General features: G+C 42.8%; 1 protein-coding gene across 9 annotated transcripts in view; it reads left to right on the top strand.

Moving 5' to 3' along the window:
- Positions 1-7,100: 7,100 nt before the first annotated feature.
- Positions 7,101-19,460, top strand: part of LOC121275843 (thyroid hormone receptor beta) — a 238,376-nt gene continuing 226,016 nt past the window's right edge. For 3 of the 9 annotated variants that reach the window (XR_005942575.1, XM_041183549.1, XM_041183541.1), the window contains exons 1-2: positions 8,030-8,110; positions 8,225-8,286. The gene's annotated coding sequence lies outside the window, so the exon portion shown is untranslated. Of the gene's footprint in view, positions 7,196-7,311; positions 7,367-8,029; positions 8,111-8,224; positions 8,416-19,460 lie in introns of those variants that run through there. The other 6 variants (XM_041183548.1, XM_041183546.1, XM_041183544.1 and 3 more) reach the window with 5 other exon arrangements.

Genomic DNA, 19,460 nt, shown 5'->3' with positions numbered 1-19,460 from the left:
TGTTAATGAGTTGCATCTTGCTGAGAGGGGAATCTCATGGTTAAACTTTTATCTGCATCCTTCAACTCAAAACGATTTTGCACTGTGAATTGCTGGAAGTGTGAGCTGATAATCGTGTGACAAAGGAAACAGGGCATTTAGGATCTCAGTGAATGATGGAACTAACATACTTTCTCCTTAACCAATGGAAGTTAAGCATTGGGAAGTAAACAGAGGAATGACTGAGAATAAGGATGAATGAGGGTCAAATTAGGTATCGAAAGAGAAATAAAGGAAGATTGGATTATGAGGGAAGCACTGAGGGTGGAAAGGGCACAGAATGTACTCTGAGTGAAGGGCTTCAATGCCCATTCCCAAGAATGGCTCGATAGCATCACTAATGACTGAGCCGAATGAATCCTGAAGGATATATCTGCCACACTCGGCCTGAAGAAAGAGATAAGTGAACCAACACAACCAAAAAACCTGCCTGACATTGTTTTCACCAATACACTTGATGCTGATGCATCTGTCCATGACAATACTGGTAAAAGTGACCACTTCACAGTCCTTGTGGAGACGAATACCCATCTTCACACTTAGGAGACCCTCCATCATGGAGGCATTATCACCATGTTAAATGGGATAGGCTGAGAACAGGTCTAGTAGCTCAAAACTGGACTATCAGGAGGAGCTGTGGGACATCAGCAACAGCAGATTTGGATTCAACCATAATCTGTAAACTCATGGCCCGGCATATCCTTCACGCTACCACTTCCATCTAGCTGAGGGACTAACTAACCCTGGTTCAATGAGGAGTGCAGGAAATCATCCCAAGACTGAAACCAGATAAACCTAAAAACAAGGTGCAAACCTGGTGAGACTACAAAACAGTACTACATGCATGCTAGACCACAAAAACTGCAGTTTATATATAGAACAAAGTGATCCGGCAACCAATGGAACATATCAAGGCTCTGCAATTCTACGACATCCAGTTGTGAATGGTGATGGACAATTGGACAACTAACTGGAGGAGGAGGCTCCAAACACATCATCACCTTCAACGGTTCGGAATTCCAGCTCATGAGTGTAAAAGACACAGCTGAAGGATTTGCAATCATCATCAACCAGAAGTGCCGAGTGGATGATTCATCTTGGCCTCCTCCTGAGGTCCCCATCATGACAGGTGCCAGTCTTCAGCCAATTCGATTCACTCTACATGATATCAAGAATGGCTGAAGACACTGGATAGAGCAAAGGTTATGGGCTCTGAAAACATCCTACCTGGAGTACTGAACATTGTGACGTCTACTCGGTGTCATGTGTTTCTGCTATGAATGTTCATGGGACTAAAAAGACTGATTTGCGACCAGCAGATCTTTCAGCATATGGCGCAGGACATATCATATGATAGCAGGATCCAGACTGCAGGATTTGCTTCCTTTTCTTTCCTTCTCTGCCAACCCTCTGCCTCATAATTAAGGCTTAGAGACTAAAAGTGTGATGCAGCTTGATGGACAAGTTGTTGCTATTTTGAACAATTGATAGCAAGCTCCTCCCACTTATTAATGTCAATACTGCCATGCTTCAAGGGAGCTTCTGAGTGTGTTTGAAGCATTTTCTTTGTGCTGCCCTGGAACATTGGCCATTGGAGAGTTGAGAGAACAGGGTCTGGTGGGAGAGATGCTTTCTGGCCATCCAGACATAGTGGCCATTCCATTGAAGTTGATTTTGCAGGGATTTTGCCTGATTGCTTGTGGAGCTGGCTTCAAGGAAGACACTAGCATTCGACAGTCCTCCTATTGGATCTGGAGAATGTGGCAGGGGTATTGCAAATGGAATTTCACTAGCACTCTTATGTGTTGCTGATACACAGTCCAGGTCTCCCAGCAGTACAGGAATGTGGTGATGACAACTGCGCTTTTCACCAAGCCTTTTCTCGGACTTGTGGAGGTCTTTGTTGTCAAACACTCACTGATGTAGTTTGTAGAAGGCTGGTGTTGCTGATCCGATGCTGGATCTCCTCGTCAATGGTGACCTTTCGAGAGAGGTGACTGCCAAGGTATGGGAAGTGTTCAACATATTCCCGAGACTCTCCTTCAATAGATATGGGGGGTGGAATATTTGGCTGACCAGGTGTGGCTGGGTTTCTTGTATGCCAAGTTGAAGAGATTGAGGCATGCTTGCAAATCTGGCGCAGAGTGGGAAATAACATTGCAGCCTTGAGATCATGTACATCTATGGTGATCAGTTTAGTTTTGGTCCAAAGGCAACCATGATTAAAGAGTTTTCCATCTAGACAGTATTTAATACAGACACCAGACAGCAGTTGATCTTTGATGACGTGAATGGCCAATGCCAGGTAGATTGTAAATAGTATGGGGTTATCATACAGCCTTGCTTAATCACATAATTTTGGAATTGTCTGTTTCTCCCATTCAAAGAATCGCAGATTTGTTACAGCACAGAAGGAGGCCATTCAGCCCATTCCGTCTGCACCGGCCCTCCAAATCAGCAATTCACCAATGCCATTCTCTTGCCTTCTCCCTGTAACCCTGAATATTTTTCCTTTTCAGGTAACAGGCTAATTCCCTTTTGAATGTCTCGATTGAACCTGCCTCCACCACACTTTCAGGCTGTGCATTCCAGACCAGTGCACTCGCTGCATGAAGAAGATTTTCCTCATGTCGCTTTTGCTTCTTTTACCAATTACTTTAAATCTGTGCCCTCTCGTTCTCGATCCTTCTGTCAATGCAAACAGTTTCTCCTTATCTAATCTCTCCAGATCTGACATGATTTTGAATACCTCTATCAAATCTCCTCTCAGCCTTCTCTTCTCCAAGGAAAACAGTCCAAACTTCTCCAATCTATCCGCATAACTCCAGTTCCTCATCTCTAGAACTACTCTCGTGACTCTTTTCTGCACTTTCCCCAATGCCTTCACATCTTCCCTGAAGTGCCGTGCCCTTGGAAGCAATACTGCAGTGGTCTTGCAGTCAAAATTTAGGGAACTAGGTAGGAAATTAGCAAGCAGGACCTCAAAAGTAGCAATCTCCAGATTACTCCCAAGTGAGTATAAAAATAGGAGAATAAAAGAGAGAAATGCATGGCTGGAAAGGTATTTCAGGAGAGAGGGCTTTAGATTCTTGGGATATTGGGACTGGTTCTGGGGGAGATGGGACCTGTACAGGCTGCACAGGTTACACCTAAATAGAGCTGGGACTGAGATCAACTGCTGTCTGGTGTCCGTATTAAATACCGTCTAGATGGAAAACTCTTTAATCATGGTCGCCTTTGGACCAAAACTAAACTGATCACCATAGATGTACATGGTCTCAAGACTGCAGTGTTATTGCCCATGTGGGGCAATTTGCTAGTGCTTTGTGAAGGGTTTAAACTAATTTGGCATGGGTGTGGAAACCAGGAGGAAATTTCAGAGAGGGATAACAAGGTGCACAGAATACTGAGATAGATAACACGAGAGTAGGGAATAATGAGTTATTAGGTGTGGTCAGAGTAAGGGAGAAAGTAATAAAGTCTAAAACAGGATTCATGTTCCGGGGCATGTATGTGAATGCATAGAGTGTGGTTAATAAGATTGGTGAGTTACTGCAGATTACCATGTAGAATTACAACGTTGTAGCTATAACAGAGATATGGTTCAAAGAATGACAGGACTGGGTGTTAAATATTCCTAGATACCAGGTGTTCAGGAAAGATAAGAAAGGAAAAAAAAGGGAGGAATGGCAGGTTTGATGAAAGAGAGCATTACAGTGCTGGAGAGACAGTTGCAACCATAGCATAATGAAGCAACTGCAGCATTATGATGCTGTTTCTTAGACGTCCAAATCTTTCAAGCACAATCCACGAAACTCATGATTCAGGTCATTGAATGCAATGAAGAGCTCCAGGTGAGGTGGTATGGCCTTAGCATAACACTGAGCCATAAAAAAGTACAAAGATTGCTCTCCTGTAAAACCGCCAGTCTGTAGAACTACCTGCCTGGAACCATCCCCACCACATGTAAATGGGGGCAGGTGGATGTGGCCTGGGCCACCACGCATTTCTCCAATACCAACCTCTAATAACACCCCCAGCATTATATAAGTTGCAGTTTGAGCAGCACCAGTAAAGCAACTGCACAATATTGCCTAAAGAAGGTCACTGATACTCTATTCAGATAGGCCTCACAGTTTATTGGTGATGTGCTACCCTTCTCTTTGCAATGAGAGAATGCAGATTTAAAGAATGTGATTGCTAAGGGTTCTTATCACCCATATGCCTGCATGCATACCACTGTTAGCAGACTTGTAGGTGTAAGCTTCATTTAAAAGTGTTTCCTTCAAGACTAGAAAAACCTATTTTGGTAAGTAATAGGGGTTCTCATGTTGATCTGGAGTTTGAACGATACAATATTGTTTCTGGTTGTTCATTATGTAAAAGACAGTTTCCCGTCACCCAAGTAGCAGGACCATAATGACATGAAAGTTAAAGAGATAAGAATTTCTATCATTCTGATAGAAAAAGCATGGGGAAACATCTTCACTTACCTTGGCCAAACTTCTGAAATCATTTCCTTCTTCCTAAAGTGTGTGGTAAAGTGTGTGGCAATAAAATATGGACCACCCGCTTGTAGACCATGCCCTCAGTTCGCAGGAAACATTCTCTTCCTAGCCTTATTTTTTCTACAAGGACATCTATTAAAGCATTAATAAATCTGCAACCTGCAGCGCAGCTGCTGAACTTCCCTCCTCCCCAAACTCCACACCACTGTTCCTGAATCTGTCATTGCTGCACTGTTGTCCAACTGCCTGCCAAAAATATGTGCTCATTTAATCACTTGCAGTGTTTTAAATGCTGCTGCAGCCCTCTCTCTCTCTGTCATGGTAAATCAGCAGGCAGCAGTTTGATCACTGCTATGCCACCCACACAATTGACAAGGTCCTGTCCAGGAAACATGGGTGGGTAGGTAATTAGAAGTCAACCCTTTTGCTTATCCATCAATTGGAGGAAATCTAACCCCAAGGATATGATATAAAATAGATCTGGATAGTCTTAACCTTGTTTTTTAATTCAATCACAGAATGTGGGAATTACTGGGGAAGTCAGCATTTATTGCCCATTCCTAATGCCTTTGAGAAGGTAGTGGTAGTGAGGCATTTTCTTCACAACTGAGTGGCTTTTTAGGCTATTTTAAAGGACAATGAAGAGAAAACCGCATCATTGTGAATCTAGATCCAAATGTAGGTCAGACCTCCTTGTAATCCTCCTCCTGGCCAATGTAACCATAAACAGTTCTAGGCAGTAGGCAGGTAAAGGGGTCATTTGGCCCAACTGTCTGCCTCTTTTCCACGGCTACATTCGCACCCAGGTGTCCTTGGATATGGAGCATGTGGTGTCCACTGGTATACTGGAGGCCTTCTGCAGCTGGTGAGCACCATAGGGGCTAGAGTGCATCAACAACCCCAGGAACATTATTTTAATTTAATTTGTCACACTTCCTTTAAAGTTTTGCTTTTGTTAAAGTGCCCCTTTAATGGGGTGGTTCTTTTGTTAATTGATTTGTTTGTTGAACTGATTTATTCAAAAGAGTTTATCAGTCAGACCTCCTCATTAGCTTGCTCCAGGGCCTGGCCAATGTAGCCATAAACAGGTCCAGACAGCAGGCAGTGGAGGGGGTCATTCAGCCCAACTATCTGCCTCTTGTGGTTATGTCTGTGCCTGGGTATCCTTGGAGAGGGAGCACGTGGTGTCCACTGGTATGATTGCCTTCCACAACTGGTGGGCACTGCGGCAGTGGGAGTGCATCATCAGCCCCCAAAATATTATTTTAGTTTAATTCTGCTTAGATTCCACTGAAGTGTTCATTACAGTGTCCCTTTAAGGGGCTGTTAATTAATTCATTAGTTTTATTGGTGTATTCAAAAGAGTATGTGAGCCTAATCTAAGAGGATGGCCGATTTCTTTTCCCTAAGGAATGTTAGTGAACTGGATGAGTTTTTTTAAACAGTAATTCAGAAGCTACATGTTCACCATTACTAATTATTGCTTTTTATTCCATATTTATTTTACTGAATTTAAATTTCCCTGTGGGCATAATGGGATTTGAACTCAAATAGCCAGAACATTAGTCTAGTAACATGACCACTAAACTACCATTCCTAGTGAGCATAGGCTTAAAAGCAACAAAAGAAAGTCCTTATTTCAGCATTAATGTGAACTCTCACTCAGAGGTCACTAGATGTGGGAAAGCAGTACAGTAGAGGTTGGGATTGAGATATGTTTCTTTTCAGCTAACATTTTTATACCTAACATAGGAATGCAGACACAAACATGAGATTCATGCCTCACCAATATCCCTCTTTGATGAGCAGAAAAAAATGTAAAGGTAAGATTAACCTTAGTGTTTCAGCTCAACTCTAAGACTGAAGGTTATAAAATATTTAGAAAAGGTTGTGAAATGCAGAACATTTTCCACTGTAATAAATTATAGTTCTTTCTCTTCTTAAGAGAATCCTAGTTTTGACATACTGGTTAGTAATGAAATTGATATATAAAACCGAAAAGGGGTACAGGAATTAGACGAGAATTTCCCATGGGGGCTCTGCATGGGGTTAGAGTGCAAAGCCTACTTAGAATGTTGTACTTGTGCGTTCTTACTGATGGCACTAGTTGCACAAAGATGTAAAATATTTCATTATACATTATATGACATAAAACATTCCATTGCTCGTCGCTCACATGCCTCGCTTATTTATAATATTCACAATAAATACGTATTCATAATAAATTGTTGAAATCGGTGAGGATACAATATATTACGGAAAAGCATGCTGCAAATGACTAAAATGTGGTGTTTTGTGCAACCGTGTTATAACAGCATACTGCTCAACGTTTTCAAACATTAATAAATTACTTTCCGACTTTACATTCCCAGTAGGGAGTCCCGCCTGTTTGGAGTGTGAATGGAGAACGTAGTTACGTGTAATTGAGTTCTTCCAGCATGCTGTGGCAGCTCTGGGCTTATGCTTGTGATCTGTGGTCATGTGGCGGCGGAGCGGCCCCTCTCTGCGGCTCCCCCTGGCGGAGCTCCGCGCTGGGGCCCTCGCTCACTTTCTCTGGGCTCAAGGTCGCTTTCTTCAGTGGCCGGGGTCAGCCAGGGACAGCGCTGTCATAGAGCTGCAAGACAGATCATTGCACACTCTGTAAAGAGGTAAACCGTTCCCTGCCTGTCGTCGTTTCAGGGCGAAAAGAGAAATACAGAATCTTGACCTTAAAAAGAGGCGGGGGGGGGGGGGGGGGGGGACTAAGGCGTGTCAATGTTTGAATATTGATATGAGGAGGGGCCACTTTTGAAAGTCAACTTTCAGCCCGCCGCATGCAGGTAATTCCTTTCTGAGCACCTGGGCTGGGTTTATTCCTTGTACAGCCCCCGGGATTTATTGAGGACTTGAATGTTTCACGTAATATTTAGTCAGCTTTGAAGCGTGGGGAGAGGGGAAACATCTTTAAATGGCCGCCTAACATTGCGTCGGTGTTTGGTGGGGGTTGCTGTCCCTTTAAAAGGAGAGATGTCTCTGCAGGTTCTTGGCAGCGAGAGGCTTTCGAGGAGGAGAATCGGTGAAAGCCGAGCTTCCCGTTCCCACGGAACGGGGAATGGGGCTGGCAGCTGGAATGTGTCGGCCTATGTTGGTCGCTGCCGGCCGCCGTACTTGCCAGTGTTTTGATACATTTAGGTGCAGGTTCGATCCCAGCTCGTTACATTGTAACCGCAATTGGGGAATTCCCTTTCTCTCTATATGTCAAATCTTCCAACCACTTTCTAATCCAACCTGTAAGGAGGGGTTACCATCCCAGGGCGTTCGGGTTTTTTTGGGATGGGATGGGATGGGGGGGGGGGGGGTGGGATTGTCTGCTGAAATGCTTTCCCGTTCAAAAAACAACCCAAACTAATCAGCCCAGGATCATCGCTGCGTGTCCGGGAATGGGAGAGGTGGATCTCTTGGGGAAAATGCTGCTGGAATCTGCTTCATGTGAGTTAGCTTGCGGGAAGATGACACGTCGTCTGTGAAAAGCGCCCAGGTTTTGGGAATGTCATGCAATCAGTCGGTGTGTGTGGACGTCCAAGGTGCGAATGGGAAATTTATGGAAAAACATTTCTTCCACATACTGCAGCACTAGAGGATAAACGAGCTGATGCGATTGTATGGGTTTGATTTTTTTTTTAATGTTGTCTTTGCAGATCACACCGACATTGGACACTTCCAGGTGTTGTGGCACAGAACTGAACAGATCGTCAAGTCGGTGCGTTCACTTATTTGTCTCCGTTGTTTTAGTCCCCTTGTGGAGCGATTGCACCCAGTGCAGGGCTTCTCTCTCCACTCTTCAAGCTCAGGTTACAGACGGCTTCTGCTCTTTTCTTTTAATGCTGTTGTGAGTGTGACACTTATTTCACGGGTAATAAGTAGCTGAATGCAATCTTTCCATGAGGTATGGGTTAAGTCTAAGGAATGCTGAGAAACCAAGCAAATATCCGCCAGAAGAAAATGCTCACAGGTTAAACAGATGCATCCAGTGTTGTAATGTTGTATAATATCTCGCCGAGATCAACTGATCGGAATAGAAGTCGGGGAGAATTTAGGCCCTCCGATTCAGTAGTTGGTGTTTCCATATTTTTGTTTTTCTTTTTGAATGTATTGTCTTCGTGTGTTTGGCTCGGCGGTCTCTAATTTGGAAGGCTTGAGGATTCAAGTCCCACCAGAGTTGAGCCCATAATCATACATTGAAGGAGCGCTGCCCTGTCGAGGTGAATACTTTTGATGACTGTTCAAATTTCTGTGGCTGTAGAAGATCCCGTGGGAGCAGGAAAATTCAGTGTCAGGATCTATATCTCGACCAACATCACTAAAACAGATTAACTGGAATTTGTGGTGAACTAATGGTGAGCTATCAGCGATTGCAGCAATAAACAAATCTGATGGCAACTTCCGGCGGCACACATGCACACTTCAAGTGCAGAAATCAGGAAGTTATTGTATGTTTGTCCTGCTCCTCCACATGGTTAGTTAGACTGGCACTTCACCCAGATATTTGGTATTCACATACATGGAAGGCTTTGAATTTGCATTACTTGCCCACTAAACATTCCAGAAAAAGTTAAGGTTTGACAATATTTTAAGTGCAAGTAAATTATTAACAACATGATGGGTCTTCCAAGCAAGGTCTCTGATAATGAAAGTTAACCTTTAAAATGCAGATTTTAATTATTATTGGAGGTTATAAAAATATATACACTTGTACCTTTCGCTCCCTCTTTCATATCTGTACATAACTTGGCATTAAATTTAAATGTCATAGCTTCCTGATTCAGACTGTGCGCCTCAGTAAGGATTCTTCAATCTGATTATGTTGATACAATGCTTGTCCTGTTCACACAGGCCCCAAATCACCCTGTGGAGGGTGATGCACTGAAATGGTTCCTAATAACCACAAGTTGCAGTGTAAAATGGGCAAGTGTAAGTGTAATGAGTGGCTAGGACTGTAGACTTGTTTTTGAAACCAGATTTTGCCTTTTCATATTCTCTCCTATACCATGCTTTTGACATTCTATGTGTCTGTAACATAGGCAAGCTATCCGTCTTCTCCTTTCCCAATCTGCCTGTAGCCTTTTGATGCAGTTAATCACACCACCCTCTTTCAATGCATCTCCACTGCCATCCAGCTGGGTGAGACTGCCTTCACCAGATTCCATTCTTATCTAGCTAATCCAAGCAAGAAAATCACTTGACTTCTCTTCCCTCTGCTGCGCCATTATCTCTGGTATCCCCAAGGATCTATCCTTGGACACTCCTATTTCTCATCTTCGTGCTGCCCCTTGGTGACAGCATCCAAAATTCAAGTGTTAGTTTACATGTTTAGCTTGACATCCACCTCTTTCTCGCCACCACTTCTCTTGACATGCTCCACTGTCTCTAAATTATCAGACTGCTTTTGCAACATCTGGTACTGGATAAGGAGATAGTTTCTCTCAATTACGTATTGAGAAGACTGGAGCTATTGGTTTTCATCCCCGCTACAGACTTGGTACCCTGGACACTTTTTCCATTCTTCTCCCTTGCAACTGTCAGGCTGAACCAGATGGTTTCTAGCCTCTGTGTCATGGTTGACCCCATGTTGAGCTTCTCACCTGATCATTGAGCCTCCCCTATTTGAACCTCCTGTTACGTCACCTGACTCTGCTCCTGCCTCACTTCATCCTTGCCTTTGCTCCCCTAGACATGACTATTCCATTGTATCCCTGGCCAACCTTCCATGTTCTATCCTCAGTAAATTTGAAGTCATCCAAAGCTCCACCCCCAACCCATGCCGTTGTTGCCCACACCCTAACTTGCACTGTCACTTTTACCCAACACCCACTAACCTACATCGGACCCTGGTTAAGCTACGTCTTGATTTTAAATCCCTCAATGGCCTTTCCCCTTTCTATCTCTTAATCATCTCCAGCCTCACAGACACCTAGATGTCTGCTTCTTGAATTCTGACCTCTTGAGCTGCCCTGATTTTAATTATGCTGCCACTGGCTGGTTGCCAGTTACCAACACTCCCACATCACCAGCCTCCCAACCCCTGGCAATCCCACCTGATGAATTGGTACTCCTTCACATTGAACACCACTTGGAGGGAACACTGAGGGTGGAAAGGGTACAGAATGCACTTTGGCTGAGGATTTAAATGTCCATCACCAAGAGTGGCTTGGTAGCACCACTACTGACTTGGTTGCCCGAGTCCTAATGTACATACCTGCTGGACTGGGTCTGTGCAAGGGTCAGGGAATCCACAAGAGGGAAAAAGCCTACTTGACCTCATTCTCACCATCCTGCCTGTCACAGGTATTCATAATAGTATTGGTAGGAGTGAGCACTGTACAGTCCTATGGCGACAAAGTCCCGTCTTCATCTTCAGGATATTCTCCATGTTGTGTGCGACACTGCCACTGTGCTAAATGGAATTGATTTCGAACAATTCTAGCAACTCAAAAATTGGCATTCGTGAGGCACTGTGGGCCATCAGCAGCAGCAGAATTGTATACACCACAATCTGTAACCTCAAGGCCCAGCATAACCCCCCACTCTATCATTACTATCAATGACTATCTCCAGCAAGACAGAATTCAGCCATTTCCCCTTGACTTTCAATGGCATTACCATCACTGAGTGCACCCCTTCCACAAACATTCACTCCCATCACCATTGACATACAGTAGCAGCAGTGTGTACCATCTACAAGATGCACTGCAGAAACTCACCAAGGCTCCTCAGACAGCACCTTCCAAACCCATGACTGTTACCATCTAGAAGGACAAGGGCAGCAGGTACATGGGAACACCACCACCTGGAAATTTCACTCCAATCCACTTACCATCCTGACTTGGAAACATATCACCGTTCCTTCACTGTCGCTGGGTCAGTGGGAGTCTGTGGGTGTAGCTACAGCACATGGACTGCAGTGGGTCGAGAAGGTGGCTCACCATCACCTTCTCAAGGGCAATTAGGGATAGGAAATAAAGGCAGCGACACCCACATCCTGTGAAAAGAATTTTAAAAAAACACATCCCCTTAACTTTGCAATCTCTTGACCTCAAAGCCACCTACATCCTCCATCCCTACTTTACTTCATGTCCACATCCCACATTTTGACATTCATTCCCTAAATCCCTCTTCCTTGAAGTCCAACTTTTTTCATTTGTCCCATTTTCTAAATTTCAAGCCATTCATTTTTAGATGGGCTGCACCTCCGAAATGTGGGATATTTTTCTATGTTAATGTTGTGATACATTTGTAGGTTGTTAATACTGTGAGCTGGCAACTTTAAAGCAAGGCTTTTTGAATAAGGACATGATTCAGTGCTCATTTAACCTATTGTGTGCAATGTTTTTACTTGTATAATGGCACAAACAGGAGAAATTATATTGTAGTGATAATTGATAATCTTAAATTATTTCACCATTACAGACCTGTACCCTTTGGTAGGTTACCTTAGTGTATCACTTGCGTTCCAATTTCAACTAGAAGTCATACTGAAGCTGTTTGTTAGTGACCGGATGGACATTTAGAAATATATAAACTACAGATATTTTGTTTAGTGCTGTCACAGCAATGGTAGCATAATATGAGGATGCTTGAAACAAATTATTAACTGTTGTGGAAGACAGGCTTACATTTCTGCGCATATAAGAGGATTGATTGTCTTCTGTCCTCTCCCAAATTCACTCCTTTTCCTCAAGAACTTGATGTTGCCACTCTAAGCTGGTAGCTGTCTGCTACCTAGTCCAAGTGGCTTTAAAATCATATCTATTTGTTCAGTCAGAGATTTTATATTCTAATTCTTAACAGCATGCAAGTTGATGTTGTAACGGTTGGCTCTGCATCATGTGTGGTAATCAGCAACAGAAATTCTGGGTGAAAGCCCTTCCTCACTGGGACACTGAAGCCTGTCATACTGCTCCACTGTTGCCTAGCTGAAAGCTAACTGAATAGACCCAAGACCAAATCTAGGCCTTCTTCCTTTATGTGGTTCAAAGCACACCATACTGTGCACTTCCTCACTGAACTGTCAGTGGAGATGTAGTGCAATTTTGTTACTTTCAAAGAATATTGTGGTATCCTGTGTTAAGCATAAGTGGATTGATGATCCTCTAGTCTGGAGATTGTGGTAATACAGAGCATTGTTTATAGGATCTATTTTTAGCGCTGGGAGACTTTGAAAAATAAGGTTAAATTGAGTGCAGTGAGGATAAAGGTAGAGAATTGAGTACCTAAAATTTTAAAACGCACTTTGTTTACCAGAATGGCTCTGCCCCAGAAAATAGAAAATAAAAGACATACATTTTATATAGCACCTTTCATGACCTCAAGACATCACAAAGTACTTTCGAAGTCTAGTCACTGTTGTATGCAGGAAATGTGGCAGCCAATTATTGTCCAGCAAGATCCCACAAACAGCAATGTCTTGGCCAGATAGTCTGTTTTAGTGAGGCTAATTGATAGAGAAATATTAACCAGGTCATGGAAACTTTCCTCCAGGACACTAAAGTCAGTCATGCTGCTCCACTATTGCCTAGCTGAAAACTAATTCCAAACAGTCCAGAGGCCATGCCTACATCTTCTTGCTCTCTGTGGTTCGAAGGCAACATCACACTCTGCAATTCTTCACTGAATTGTCACAGGAGATATGGTGCAATTTTGTTACTTTCAAAGATCATTGTGGCAGATCATCATGGGTCTCCTGCTGTGTGAAATAGTGCTGTGGGACTTTTAATGTCCACCAGAGAGAACAGGCAAGGTCTCAACTTAATGTCTCATCTGAAAAGCAGAATCTGTCAGTGCAGCACTTTCTCGGTAGTTACTTGGTAGTATGGAACTTGTACCTGACCATTAACCAATCAGAGTCCACTTGCCAACCAGTCGGTACCAGTACCTCATGTAGTATAAATTATTGTTCCCTTTGAAATTTGGTACTGTTGCACCTACTGTGATGAGTGCAAGATGAAAAACTTCGACAGCATTTCTCTTTTTTTTGTTCAGCAGTACTTCCTCAGGATGTATTGGAGTATCAGCCTAGATTTGTGACCCCTAAGACTTAGAGGGTGTTAGAACTTCATCACATTGGCCTTTCATCAGCAGGGAAAATACACAGCAGCTATTGGGAATCAGGTAGCATTTGGCAATACATGTACTCGCATGACAGACCTGTGAACCACAGTGTAAATCCAATAAGGTGTGATATGTTCCAAGGTAGCCTCCCTGCGAACCTCTCTCAGATGCTTGATTTGTGCATTTTAAGCAGCTCATATTTTCTCACACAGAATTAATTTTAAAAATTTGTGTGCTTTAATGGTGCAAAATCTTTTCTTTTGGTTGAACAAACAGATTTTTGATTTTTTAAAAACTCATCATACTTGTTATGACACCCTTTGGAGACCAATAACTTCTCCCAGTGACTAACTTAAAGGAATTACGCAAGATTTCAATTGATCCAGTGTTCTTACATGTGGGGACTGACTGCTGGTCACAGTAGTTGTCTGGAGCTTCTTTCCAAAGGAGCTTCGGTGTGGAGGAGAATAAGGCCAGATCAATCCTTGGGGTTTCCCTCTCTTGTCTCAGCTCTTCAGGTTTCCGAATGCAGATACATTATATTGAGATGAGGGTTCTTGGCTGGGTATCGATAACTACTCTGTTGCAAGCAAGGCAGGGAGAGAGCAAATTAGGGCAGCCATTCTTCTCGGCTTATTCACCAAAACTGAGTTCAAAAACCCAAATTCAAAACCAAAACTCATTTCAGTCAGATGATTTATAGAAAATTCAGGGCCTCTGCCTTTTTAAAAAAAATTCTCAAATTAAAGTTCAAATAAGCAAATAGTTCTCATCTTCTCGAGTGCCTTGCTGGACATTTAATGATTTCTTGGAAAAGGCTGGCTGCTCACAGTCCAAGGTGAACATATAACCCTTTCTTTAATAAAAAATCTCCAGGTCAGTTCTTAAGTATCCTGATTTCAATGTCCTTTCCAATCTTTTTAAAATGCACATAATTCTTGAAAATATGGATTCCTAACATACCACCATCCTCAAAAAATGAAGCGTCATTTCCAAATGTGTTTTATTACAAAGTGTGCAGGCAAACATATACAACATTTGGGAGGAAAAAAGTCAATGTGCACTCACTCATTCTCATTCACTCCTTGTGCAGAACCTATACAGTTTTTGTTGACCTCCTTGATTTCCAGATAATCCCAACAAAATTGCATTCTTGATGATGCACCAGCAATAATAACATCCTCCCCAGCAACATGAACAACCTTTAAGTCATAAGGCTATATTAGTAAGCTCCATCAGAACAGTCTGGCATTCTGAGTCTTAAACCTTTCCACAAAGGCCAAGGGATTATGGTTAGTGTTTCTTTATAGCCATGTCGGATGCATACTTCAAAATGTTTGAGCCAGTAACAGTCCCAAAGTTTCCTTTTCTACCGTAGAATATCTCTTTTTTTTGATGCCAATTTAATTTTTTTTAGCAAAGTACACCACTGGCATCTCTATACCTGATTCTTTATCTTGCAATAAGACTGCACCCACCCCCAAGTCACTAGCATCTGAAAAGCTCCACAACTTCAGATTCTTTTGCAGGAACCACAATAAGATCAGGTACCACATTAGGCACAGGCAAATCAGTGTCGTCCACCCCGACAGAGACATGGGGCATTCTATCCTTGGTTGAGCAACATCAACAGGAACCACAGGTTCATCAATGGTTACAGCTGGAACATCATTTTGTTGGGGGTATCTCCCTTCTTAAATGATCCACATGCTTCCAGGTTATCTGGCCCTCCACTTCCATGTGGTACGACAATGGTCCGGTCACACACTTTACTTTACCAGGTAACGACTTCGGTCTTCCACCGAAATTCCTTACATATACTGCTTCTCCAATAGTAAATTGGTGCTCAAGACTATACATTTCATGAATCGCTTTTTGGTTCCCTTGACTTTTCTCCACCTTCCCCTCCAAATTGGGAAGTATCAGGCTTAGTCTTGTTTGAAGACAGCACCTCATCAGTAATTCTGCAGGTGTTGTACCTGTTGTAGTGTGTGGGGTTGATTTGTCGTGAAATAGGAAACGAGTGAGTCTACTTTCCAATGATTCACCTGTTGGCTTTTTCATTCCTGCCTTAAAAGTTTGTATTGCTCTTTCCGCCAGTCCGTTAAGTGACAGATGGTATGGTGCAGTCTTCGTGTGGTTAATACCATTGAGGCTGATAAATCATTGAAATTCAGCGTTCGTAAATGCAGTACCATTATCTGAGACTATTACCTCTGGCAATCCATGGATGGCGAAGCTTTGGTGTAGTTTTTCTATAGTAGCACCTGACATTGGTGACTTTCTCATAAACATCTAATGACTTGGAATGAGCATCTATAATGGTTCCAAGGAAAAGACTGATGTAATCAATGTGCAATCTCACCCAGAGTCTACCAGGCCACTCCCATGGGTGTAGTGGGACTGCCACTGGCAACTTTTGTAGCTGTTGACATTGCACACAGTGTTTTACCATCTTTTCAATATAGTTGCCCATCCCTGGCCACCAAAAATAACTTTGCGCTACTGTCTTCATTCGTGGGATTCTTGGATGGGCACTATGTAATTCTGCTAAGGGTGGTTCCCTTCCTTGTGAAGGAACTACTACTTGTGCATCTCATAGCAGAATACCACTGTAACTGCTCATCTCATGTCTTCGGTTGAAAAATGGCTTCAATTCATCAGACTGGTTCCTGGGACCAACCATGTAACGCTTGGTTTCTCACTCGAGACAGGACTGGATCAGGACACGTCCAGTTTCTAATCTGCCTGGCACAGAGACTGATGAGGAATCCAGGAAATTCATCACTAATACAAGCTCTTGGGGAATTGGGACATGACCATTGTTGTCTTGCAAAAGAAGGCGACTTAGGGCTTCGGCATTTGCTATATGAATCCCTGGTCTATGTACAAAGGTGTATTCATATGCAGGCAAAATTAGGGCCCATCTTTGTATTTGTGCAGAAGCTATGGGATGGATAGCTTTTTCCTCGCTAAACAGACCCAAAAGTGGTTTGTGGTCTGATACTATTGTGAAATGTCACCCATGCACATTGTGGTAGAATTTTTTTTTACACCAGAAATAATCAACAGACCTTCCTTTTCGATCTGAGAATATCTATTTTCAGCTGTGGTAAGTATCCTGGATACAGAGCATATTGGCCTCTCTGCACCGTTGTCCATCTTGTGAGATAATACCGCTCCCACTCCATAAGGGGACGCATCACAGGTTAGCACCAATTCCTTTGTTGGGTCGTAGTGCAGTAATAAATTTGAAGAGTGCAAGAGTTGTTTTACTTTATGAAGGCTTCTTCTCGGGGTGACTCCCAAACCAAATGCTGTTTTTTTTTTTTTCTTTAGCAGTGAATGTAAAGGAGCTAGAACCAATGATAAATCGGTAGAAATCGTCCATAATAATTTACCATCCCTAATAATAATTGAAGCTCAGAGATGTTCTAAGGTGCAGGCACCTCTCTGATTGCTTTAATCTTCCCTTCAACAGGGCATAGCCCTTGGGCATCTATCCAGTGGCCCAAATAAATGACTCCATTTGCCTGAAAAGTGCATTTTTCCTCCTCTTAGGCACACTCCTGCTTCTAAAAATTGTTTCAAGATTTCCTCTATTAGCCAAGTGCTCTTTTTTTGTGAATCCAGTTATCAGTACATCGTTCAGGTCGACCACAACTTGAGGTAGACCTCTAGCAAGCTCTCTATTGTCCTCTGAAAAATGCCACAAGCCGAGGAAACACTGAAGGGCAGGCGTGTATATTGACATAACCCTTGGTGGGTATTTGTGCTCTCAAATTCTCGAGAGGCATCATCCAGCTCCAGTTGCTGATATGCGTGACTCATGTCAAGCTTTGTATATGTTGCCGCCCCCCTGCTAGTTTGGCATAGAGGTCTTCAATCTTGGGAATAGGGTACCTGTCCAGTTTGGCTGCTTTGTTGATAGTCTTAGTTTATAGTCCCACAAATCCGGATGATCTGGTCTGGTTTAAGGACAGGGACTAGGGTGCTGCCCACTCTGAGAACTGAACTGCTTTTATGACACCCAGCCTCTCTAGTCGGTTCAACTCAATGTCAACCTTTTCTCTCAGGGCATATGGCACCGGTCTTGCTTTCAAGAAGTGAGGGGTTGCTTCTGGATTCATGTAAATCTTGGCCTGTGGGCCTTGGATTTTCCCAGTTCATCTTTGAAGACAATGTCATTTTTTTTTTGGCAGCTCTGGCAGTCCTCCTGCTCACAACAGGAAGATTTCAGACCAATTTAATTTAATCTCTTTCAACCAACCACGACCTAGAAGGCTTGGTCCTTCATCTTCTACCACCATCACTGGTAGCTGTGCCGTTTGGTGTCTATAAGGAACAGTTACTCTGGTGATACCTTTTACCTGGATTTCTTCGCCTGTGTATATTTTCAACTTGGTAGATGTTTGTTTCAAATTTAATTGTTGAGCACCTTTATTTAGATATCTGAAAGTCTCCTATTACAGTGGTAGAAGCACCCGTGTCTCCTTCCATTTTTAAGGGTTTACCATTCAGTTGCACTGCGACAGCAATTGGCTCTATCTTCCCAGCTTTCATGTTGAATAATGAATAAATGTCAGAATTGGTTGTTCCTGGCTCTTCCACACCAGATACTTCATTGGACTTTGACTGTTGCCCGGAAACCTGTTTAAATCTTGCTTTGCAATGTTTCAATATGCGTCCTCTTTTGTGACAAAAATAACACTCCACCTTTTTAAGTTGCCAATCGTTAGAAGTATTACTGTTTCCATGTTGATTAAAAATTATTTTTTGCTGCCAAGCTGTTTCCTCTAAGTTTTCGGTTAGCGGGAGTTGTTTCCTGCTTCGTGGTGGAGTCCCGGCTTTTTGTGCCACTTTTGGCTGATTGTTCCTGCCCAATGGTGCCATTTTGCACACCTTGAATCACTTGTGAATCCCTTACAGTGCTTTTTCCATCACAAGCGTTATTTCTAACGCTTTCTGAAAATCAAGATTCATTTCAGCTAGCAATCTTCACTGAATAGCATTCTCCTGAATGCCACATGCCAAATGATCTCTGAGCATGTCATTCAGGTTTTCACGGAACTCCACAATATTCTATTAGTAGTTTTAATTTCACCACATAGGTAGCAATGGTATTTTCCAGGGCTCTATTCTGTGAATTGAACCTGAACCTCAGCATTATGACTGAGGACTTGGGTTGGAAATATCCTTTAACGAGGCCTCTAATTCACTGAAGGTCTTTGAATCTGGGGCACTGGGGGCCATCAAGCTTCAAATTAAACTGTAGGTCTTGCTCCCACAAGTATTCAGGAGAATCGCTCTCCTCTTTTCCTCCCCTGTAATTTTGTTGGCTTGAAAGTAGAACGCAAGACGTTCTATATACTGAGACCAATCGCCTGTGACTGGTTCAATGGGATTGATTCTGCCAAACTGGCATCTCGGATGAGTGTATCTTCCTTTTTAATTACCTTAGATGCTCACAATCGCTGGGCGAGGTACAGCACCGGATCTGATTTATCCTCATTGCCAGTTTGTTATAGAGTTAATTTTCCAGGCAACTTTCCTTGGTGGACACATTTAACTTTCCTTACAAGAAAACAGCAGCAATTACATGTGTGCATCAAACTCTATAACTGAAGAAGAACTCCCTCCTAGAGATTCCCTGTGCCAATAACTCATTGGTTTACGCAGATCCTGTGATCTTACAACACAGGATTATTCTTAAAGCTACAGTCCATGTTTATCAAAACTATAATTACTACACTTACGATAGAAGACGCACATCCTTAAAAATTTCATGATTTCACGTTTAGTTTTAGGGGCAGGGAGTTCCACCAA

This window comes from Carcharodon carcharias, chromosome 3 (genome assembly GCF_017639515.1).
Source record: "Carcharodon carcharias isolate sCarCar2 chromosome 3, sCarCar2.pri, whole genome shotgun sequence".
In the NCBI taxonomy this organism is placed as follows: Eukaryota; Metazoa; Chordata; class Chondrichthyes; order Lamniformes; family Lamnidae; genus Carcharodon; species Carcharodon carcharias.
Note: the sequence above shows the minus strand (reverse complement) of the source record. Positions and strands in the feature narration are given on the sequence as shown.